Consider the following 10,386-nt stretch of genomic DNA (forward strand, 5'->3'; position numbering starts at 1 on the left):
AGGTATTACAATATTTTTATTATAATTATTTTGTTTCAATATTTATTTTTAGGAGCAAGTTCAGATGACGTCTGCATATTGAATGAAAAGTGCAAATATACCATCGTTGGCCACTATAGAGCAGACTCGAGTGCTAGCACACACTTTAGCTTAGAATAGTAATCCTAAATTTCAGGTTATCTATTAATGAACTTCATATTACTTTGAATGTTGTTACTTATTTGAGATTTTTGCTGATATATTTCTAGATATACAGAACTCAAAATTCCATCAATTTGTCTCCAAGATGAGTCTTAGGGAATTACATATTCAAGATAACCATGTGATGTAGTCAACTCAAATACAATGTGTGTTCATGTAATGTGTTAGACTTGCTTATGTTGGAGATTTATAAGTAGTATGTTGCTGACTACAAAACCTTTAATGTTATGGTACTTATCTTGTATAATTAGTTATGCCTTTCTATTTTATGTTGTGATGTTCATTATGTAGGCATTTCTTATTTCTATATGGACGTCGGTGATTGCAGTTGCCTTTGTAGCTATTACGAGGTCTTTTTTTGGGTACAAACAACGATTAAAATCCATTCTATTTGTTTTTATTTGTTTATAAGAATTTGAAGTGACTGATAGCGTTTAAGCTTCCAGTCGAAGAAGCTTCAAATGTTGTGATTCAATCAGCTGGGTATGGCTATGATATTTCGTATCTAAGGCTTAAATAGCAGGTGTAAACGATTTTCGATATGTATGCCACTTCTAATGAATGACTATAACCTCTGAAGGTTAATTTTGAACTGTTTAATTTTTTTCAAACCCTTATATTTGTCTAATTTTTATCAATAATATTTAGCCGCGTAGCGCGTACCTTCAATCTTGTTTAAATCATGAATACAAATATTCATTTAACACATAATAATTAATATATTATTACAAAAATAATAATATAGGTCATAGAAATGACGTGGCACGAATAACAGTTAACGGTCGTTAAATAATTAACGGTAAAAGATAACGGAAAAAGTAGGGTCGTTACACCTTCAGGAAACCTTTCTTATAGCGTCGTTATCTATTCATCATGCGAAAATGGGTCCAATTTTCAACCGATATTTTTTTAGCATGCTTGTCACATAATTTGGCCCAATTATGTGGCCAACATAATGTGCTCAAAAATGTATTTTGCGGCCATGAATTATTATCGAAACAAAACTATAGTCAAATATATTTTCATTTAATATGAAATTTTAATCAGTAACAATTATAGAGTTATGAATGGAGAGATATCAAAAAGTGTCACAAAATAATCGAACCATTAAATAAGATGTCACTAAACGTGTAAGGATTTGTGGTTAGTGGGGATATATTAACCCCAAAAATATTCTCAATGTACCTAAATAAAGTGTTACATAAAAAACAAGTATCAAAATAATAATTAAATACACATAAGAGTTCAAATGCATAGTTAATAATTATCGTAAAATCTGAAAGTTCAAAATTCACCTTTAGAAATAGCAAAACGACTTTTTCGGCGTCAAAACTATTTCGAAAGGAAGAAAGCCTTCAGGAAGTCTTTCTCATAATGTCGTTATCTATTCATCGTGTGAAAGTGGGTACAATTTTCAACCGATATTTTTTTAGCATGCTTGCCACATAATTTGGCCCAATTATGTGGCCAACGTAATGTGCTCAAAAATGTGTTTTGTGTCCATGATTTATTATCGAACCGAAACTATAGTCAATATATTTTCATTCAATAGGAAATTTTAAAATAAAAACAATTATAGAGTTAAGCTATGAGAGATATCAAAAAGTGCCACAAACTAATCGAACCATTAAATCAAGATGTCACTAAATGTGTAAGGGTTTGTGGCTAGTGGGGATATATTAACCCCAAAAATATTCTCAATGTACCTAAATAAGGTGTTACATAAAAAAGAAGTATCAAAATAATAATTAAATATGCATAAGAGTTAAAATGCAAAGCTAATAATTATCGTAAAATCTGAAAGTTCAAAATTCATCTTTAGAAATAGCAAAATGACTTTTTCGGCGTCAAAACTATTTTGAAAGGAAGCAAGCCTTCAGGAAGGCTTTCTCATAACGCCGTTATCTATTCATCGTGCGAAAGTGGATCCAATTGTCAACCAAATTTTTTTTAGCATGCTTGCCACATAATTTGGCCCAATAATGTGGCCAACGTAATGTGCTCAAAAATGTGTTTTGCGACCTTGAATTATTATCGAAACGAAATTATAGTCAAATATATTTTCATTCAATATGAAATTATAAAATAGAAACAATTATATAGTTATGAATTGAGAGATATCAAAAAGTGTCACAAAATAATCGAATCATTAAACCAAGATCACTAAACGTGTAAGGATTTGTGGCTAGTGGGGATATATTAACCCCTAAAATATTCTCAATGTAAAGACCCGTCCTAATCCATAAGAACGAATACAATAACATATGATTATATTGCAAGGTATTTGACCTCTATATGATACATTTTACAAACATTGCATTCGTTTTAAAAGACAAACTTTCATTACATTGAAAGTTGACAGGAATGCATACCGTTTTATAATATCCAACTATAAATGATCTAATCTGTCATTTACTTAATCATAATCTTTACTGAACTCAACGACTTGAATGCAACGCTTTTTGAAATATGCCATGAATGACTCCAAGTAATATCTTTAAATTGAGCAAATGCACAACGGAAGATTTCTTTCAATCCTGAGAATAAACATGCTTTAAAGTGTCAACCAAAAGGTTGCTGAGTTAATTAGTTTATCATAATCGATCATTTCCATAATTTTAATAGACCACAAGATTTTCATATTTATAAACAGAACCTCTCGTCTGCATAAAGATAAAATCATTCTTATGAATTGAACACCTGGTAACCGACATTAACTTTAATGCATAGAATATTCCCAAACAGAACCTCTCGTGTGTATAATAATAATCTCGAAGTACTAAAGCCATCCATAACCTGAATGTGGGTTGTTAGGTCCAATAGATCTATCTTTGGGATTCGCGTCAATTAGGAACAGAACCTCTCGTCTGTTTCCTAATTCTTAGGTTACTAAGCTAAAAGGGGTGATATTCGGTTTAATAATCCAGCCATAGAGTGTATTTTTAAGTACTTGTGTCTATTTCGTCAAACATTTATAAAAGCAGCGCAAGTATTCTCAGTCCCAAAATATATATTGCAAAAGCATTTAAAAAGGGAGCAAATGAAACTCACAAAACTATATTTCGTAGCAATAATGCATATAACGGCACTGAACAAATGCAAGGTTGGCCTTGGATTCACGAACCTATATTAAGTATATATATTTATATGTTGGTCAATAACTGTCTAACAATTTAGGTCAGGTCGTAGTGTATCGCAATCCTAATGCTCGAGACTAATATGCAAAAGTCAACAAAAGTCATTTTGACCAAAATAATTTCTAAAATCTATACATGATTATTATATAATTTAATATAGTCATTTTATATATTTAAATATTTTTAGTAGATTTTATTAGAGTAAATAATAAAAGTCATTTATTAATAAAAATTTATACTAAGATATATATATGATAAAAAATATACTTTTATATATCTTAAATAATAAAATTTATAAAGTTCATTTATTATCATAAAAATATAATGATAGGTATTATTAATGTAATTATATTACATGTAGTAAAATATCTTTGTATCACATATTTAAAAATAATATTGATAATAACAATAATGATTAAAAGTTGTATTATTTTGTAATAATAATTATTATTATTCTACTAATAAAAATAACAATATTTATATTTACTAAAAATGATATTAATTATGATAAAATGATAATTTTTATTAATAATAATATTAAAATGATAATGATATTTTATAATAACAATGATATAATAATTTTAGTAACAATAATATTTTAATATTAATAATACTTTTCAATAATAATAATAGTGATAAAATAATGAAAATGATATTTTTTTTTTATTTAAATCAATAACTTACAATATTTTTATTTCGTCATGATACTTATACTCATTATTTCCTAATCGATTTGTTTAATAGCTTTTAGTACCCTTTTATATCGCATTCATAATAATTAATAATGATAATAATAACAATCATTATAATTAGATGATACTAATATTAGTTTTAATGATGATGATATTAATAATTATTATAATAATATTAATGATTTATATAAAAAAAAATGATAATATTAATAATAATTTCTAATGTTAATAACAATAATAATAGTAATGACAATAATAATTTTTAATAATAATACTTATATTAATATTAATAATAATAATAATAATAATAATAATAATAATAATAATAATAATAATAATAATAATAATAATAATAATAATAATAATAATAATTACTAGATAATAACGATGATAATAACGACGATATCAATAATAATCATTTTAACAATAATGCTAAAATTCAGTTGACTATAACTTCTAATCCGTTCATCGAAACCAATCGATATCTAAATGAAAAGTTATTGATTTTTCACCAGTTTTCCAACAACATGCATATCATATACTTTATCTCAGTCGCATATGTAACAAATTCCTAATTTATCATAATCTATTTAACGACGAGATTAAACATACAAGCATGCATAGGCATATATACTCGAGCACTAATCAGGGATACACTATTAATATATAAAAGTTAAGTTATGAGTGCTCACATAACAATATTGTGATTCAATATTGCAGGAAAGTACGTAGACGCAACGAAGATGATAAACACTAGATTGACCTCACGAGCTATACCCCCGAACATTACCCATAACCTCCATAGCTATAACCATAATTTCCTTAGCTCTATCCCTCTCAAAAATCCATTTTGAAATCATGCGAGCAGAACCTCGTTGTAGTATTTTATGTATAATACTAATAATAATAATACTCATAACCATACGATTAATAATAATATTAATCTTAATAATAATAATAATAATAATAATTATAATAGTAATATATAAGTGTATGTGTGCGAGAGAGTTGAATAAAATGAATCAGAAATCAGAACGATTCGAGAATTTAACGACTTGGCCTCACCTAACTTACCATGTGATCGCATGGGGTTTCAAGCTCTAGGCCATACAATCGCATGGCTAACATATCCAGCTCATGTTTGATTGTTTTTACCTGCCGATACTGATTTATTATATATATTTATTTATTTATTTAATTTATATAATTAATTATATATTATATTATATTTACGTGCATAATTAACTTATAAAATTTGTTCCAATGACTCTTACGTTTACTCTCGACCTATGTCCTGGTTCCAGTTTTTCGAATGCATATTCGTACACTTAGAAAACTAACACTTTGCGCTAAGCGACGTGTACCTTTGACAATAAATAGACTTAAACATCGATAGACTATATTATCTAAAGTATAATCTCTTCATTTGAGTGTTGTGGTCATTTGCTTCTATAAATCAATGTTTTGTTGTTTGTCAAAATATATATTTTAAATCAAACGTTTTATGACTAAGTTAATATTATATCTATATATATATATATATATATATATATATATATATATATATATATATATATATAAATATATATATATATATAAATATTCATTAAAAATATAAAGTTGTATGTATTGTATGTAGTTGAAATATTTATTTAATAATATAATATTTAGTTTTTCAAAACTAATTATATTTTAAAGTTTATTTTAAAATCATTTAGAAAAATATTATAACACGTAACGTTTTCATTTTAAAACTTAAATAGATACAACTCATTCATGTACTAACGTTATAAATATCAATCGCATCACTAAGCGAGTGTTACTATCGTGTACTTAACTAATTTGAAAACATATATATATATATATATATATATATATATATATATATATATATATATATATATATATATATATATATATATATATATATATATATATATATATATATATATATATGTATATATATAATGAACACGTTTTAAATACACGTTGTAATTTATCTATATATTTAACAACCAATATTCCATCTCACGTTAATTAATCAAAGACATCTTAAATAATTGAGTTCTATTATATCGTAAAGCGTTTTCGTACATTTGAAACTAAATCAAATGATTATTATGTAATTTAGTCTTCCACTAACCTTTGACTAATTCTCGATAATAGACACATTTGTTCTTACTCGTAAATCACTTTATCATTTTCCGAATATTGTTAAAATGGAAAGATTTCTTAAATCAAAGTGGACCTCTCAACAGAGACACGTAAATCATATCATAATGAATCTGATAACCCAATTATTTGGTATCATCTTTTAATTCCGTCGTTAAATACGATCATGTAAAGTATTATACCTAATACCTTGTTTATGTTTTCAAGTTATAATATGTCAAACTCCGTCCAAATCCTCCTGAACGAATACAATAACATCTGGTATCATCGCGATGAACTGACGTCTATATGCTATGAACGACTCCATGTACTTTCTTTAAAATAAGCGAATGCACGGCGAAAGATTTCTTTCATACCTGAGAATAAACATGCTTTCATGTGTCAATCAAAAGGTTGGTGAGTTCATAGGTTTATCATAAACAATAAAATTCATCATTTTGATAGACCACAAGATTTTAAATACAGTACACCTATCTCATGTACGAAACCATTTTTCATAATGCTTAGCAGAGTAGGTTCGTATCCTTTTCTCCCCCGTAGGTTGCCTCGCGAATTTTAAATAACCGTACACATATCTCGTGCACAAAACTAATACGCATAACCTGTGTATAAAATTATTCTCTCGATACATAACATTCACTTTGCTTTCATAACTTGGCTTGGTAACCGACCTTAACATATAATGTGCATCAATAATATCCCCAAAACAGAACATCTCGTCTGTATAATATATAAACTTCGAAGTACTAAACACCACGCCCACTAGCTCTTCCGTCTAGTGAACATTCTGGGTGGGGGTGTTAAACCCTGTAGCTACCTTTAGGATTTGCGTGAATTAGGGCCATACCCGATTCTAATTCTTAGGTTACCAAGCAATAATAATCAGGGAAAAAATATTCACATCAATTGGTGGCAATTTGTGACTACCCGAAAATTTCTAACCAAATTTAAACTCTATCTTTATATTATTCCGACACGATAAGCAAAGCTTGTTAAGTTTAAATCTCAAAAATTTTAAACTTTATTAATACATTCATTTAATCTTGACCAGACCTTGACGATTCACGAACCATTAAATGAATATGATTATATATATATATATATATATATATATATATATATATATATATATATATATATATATATATACGTATATTATAACTTGAAAACGTAAACAAAATATTAGATTTAATACTTTACATGATTGTATCTGTTTCAAAATGGTTATCGATGGAATTAGAAGATAAGATCAAATGATTGATTTATCAGATACATTGTATAATTACGAGTCTCTGTTGAGAGGTCCACTTTGATTTAGGAAACCTTTCTTTTTAATGATATTTTGAAAATGGTAAAGTGATTTGCATATAAGAACAATATGTCATTTAACGAGAGTTAGTCAAAAGTTGTGGAGAGTCCCGTTTAATTTTCAAAAGCATGCTACACAGTGTTTCGATCGATATGTAGATATGATAACTGGTACGTTTAAGAAGTTAGAGTAAACGCTAGTACATAAATGGTTCATATCGAATTGTGTTATAATATAAAAATGATTTTTAAACTTTGAAATATAATTGGTTTTGAAAAACTAAATATTATATTATTACATAAATATTTCAAGTACATATTATAAGAACAAATTTATATTTCTAAATAAAAATATATATTTTGCAATATGATAAAATATAATTTTAATTTAATTATAAGACGTGTTGATTTTAAATAATACTCTTATATATATTAATAAATAACGAGATGATGATTTATTAAAGTAAATGACCATAGCACTTAAATGTACAAGTTATATTTTGAGTGATATTGGCTATCAATGTTTTAAGACTAATTATTTTTAGAAGTACTTTTCACCTAACGTAGAATGATAATTTTCTAAGTGTACAAAAAGTCGTTCGAGAAACCGAAACTGAGACATTAGTCGAGTGACAACGTACGAGTCATTGGAACAAAAATTACATTTTTACCATGCTCATAAATATAATATATTATATAAATAATTATATGGATTAAATATATATTATTATATATATATAATATATAATAATAATTAAAAGAGTGTCGGTAGATATTTTTACGCGTATATGAGCTGTCAAGAGAGGCCATGCGATCGCATGGCCATACAACACCTAAACCATGCGATCGCATGGATGTGTTTGGTGGGTTAAGTGTGTATAAGTCAATCGATTTGTGCACACTGGTTTCATTATTTCCTTTCACATACTCCAAAATATTATTAGTTATTTTAAATTATTATTATTATTATTATTATTATTATTATTATTATTATTATTATTATTATTATTATTATTAAGATTAATATTATTATTAATCTTATTGATATTGTTATTAGTAGTATTATTATTGATAGTTATACCTAAGTTACTACGACGGAGTGCTGCTCGAGTAATCTAAAACGGGTTTTCAAAACTGGTTTTTGAGTAGGATAGGGCTAAGGAAATTATGGGTTATAGCTATGGAGGTGATGAGTAATGTTCGGGGTTATGCTTATGAGGTTAATCTAGTGTTTATCATCTCCGTTACGTCTACGTACTTTCCTGCAATATTGAATCTCAATATTGGTACGTGAGCACTCATAACTTATCATTTATATATTAATAGTGTATCCGTGACTAGTACTCGAGTATATAGGATTATGCATGTTTGTACCTTTGTTATTGTCGTTAGATAGGTTATGTTAAATCCTGAAATAATTACATATGTGTTTGAGATAAGGTATATGATATGCATGTCGTTGGAAAGCTAGCGAAAAATTAAGAACTTTTCATTTAGATATCGAATGGTTTTGATGAACGGATTAAAAGATATCGTCAATTGAATTATCTATAATTTTAAAGTATTATTGTTAAAATGATTATAGTTATCGTTATCGTTATCGTTATTGTCGTTATTATCGTTATTATTATTTTTATTTAATAATCAATATTATTATTATTATTATCATTATCATTATCATTATTATCATTATTATTATTATTATTATTATTATTATTATTATTATTATTATTATTATTATTATTATTATCATTATCATTATCATTATCAATATATGTAATATCATTAAAAATTGATTATTGTTATAATGGTTGTTAGAAAATAATATTTTAAATCTTGAAAACTTATATTTTCATTATCATTTTATTAGTATTATTGATGACAACAATATTATTATCATTAACATGACTATAATATTTTTACCAATATCGGTAATAATATTATTATTACTACAAAAGATTATTATTTATTATCAAAATTAATATTATTATTAGTAAATATAAATATTGTTATTATTACTATTACTAAAATAATTAAAATTATTAATACAAAATAATACAACTTTTACTTATTATCATTATTAATATTTTTATCAAATAACTATGTAATGAAAATATATTTTCACCACACGTAATGTAATTACATTAATAATACATACCTTTATATTTTATGATATTAAGTGAACTTTATAAATTTTATTACTTAAGATATATAAAAGTATATTTTTATCATATATAAATTTTAAATATAAATTTTTATTAACAAATGACTTTTATTAATTACTCTAATAAAATCTGATAAATATATAAAATGATTATATTTATGTTAAATAATTTTTGGAAGTCATTTTAGTCAAGTTGACTTTTGTTGACTTTTGCATGATAATCTCGAGCATTAGGATTGTGATACACTACGACTTTACCTAAATTGTTAGACAAATATTGACCAACACATAAATATATATAATTAATATAGGTTCGTGAATCCGAGGCCAACCTTGCACTTGTTCAGTTCCATCATATGCATAATTGCTACGAAATACAATATTGTGAGTTTCATTTGATTCCCTTTTACTCTTTACATTTTTGGGACTGAGAATACATGCGCTGCTTTATAACTGTTTTACTAAATGTTTTTGAGATACATATTTCTGAACTGAGAATACATGAACTGCTTCTCTAAATGTTTGATGAAATAGACACAAATATTCAAAACTACATTCTATGATAGAATTATTTGGATTCAGAGGTTCGATTTATATAAATATTATATTATCGACCATCGGTGAGATGATTTCGTCATTGCACTACACGTTAGCTACCGATATGGTTCGATTTAGTAGTTAGTAACGGTGATATGATTTCGTCATTACACTA

The sequence above is a fragment of the Rutidosis leptorrhynchoides genome, chromosome 4 (assembly GCF_046630445.1).
Source record: "Rutidosis leptorrhynchoides isolate AG116_Rl617_1_P2 chromosome 4, CSIRO_AGI_Rlap_v1, whole genome shotgun sequence".
NCBI classification, from domain to species: Eukaryota; Viridiplantae; Streptophyta; class Magnoliopsida; order Asterales; family Asteraceae; genus Rutidosis; species Rutidosis leptorrhynchoides.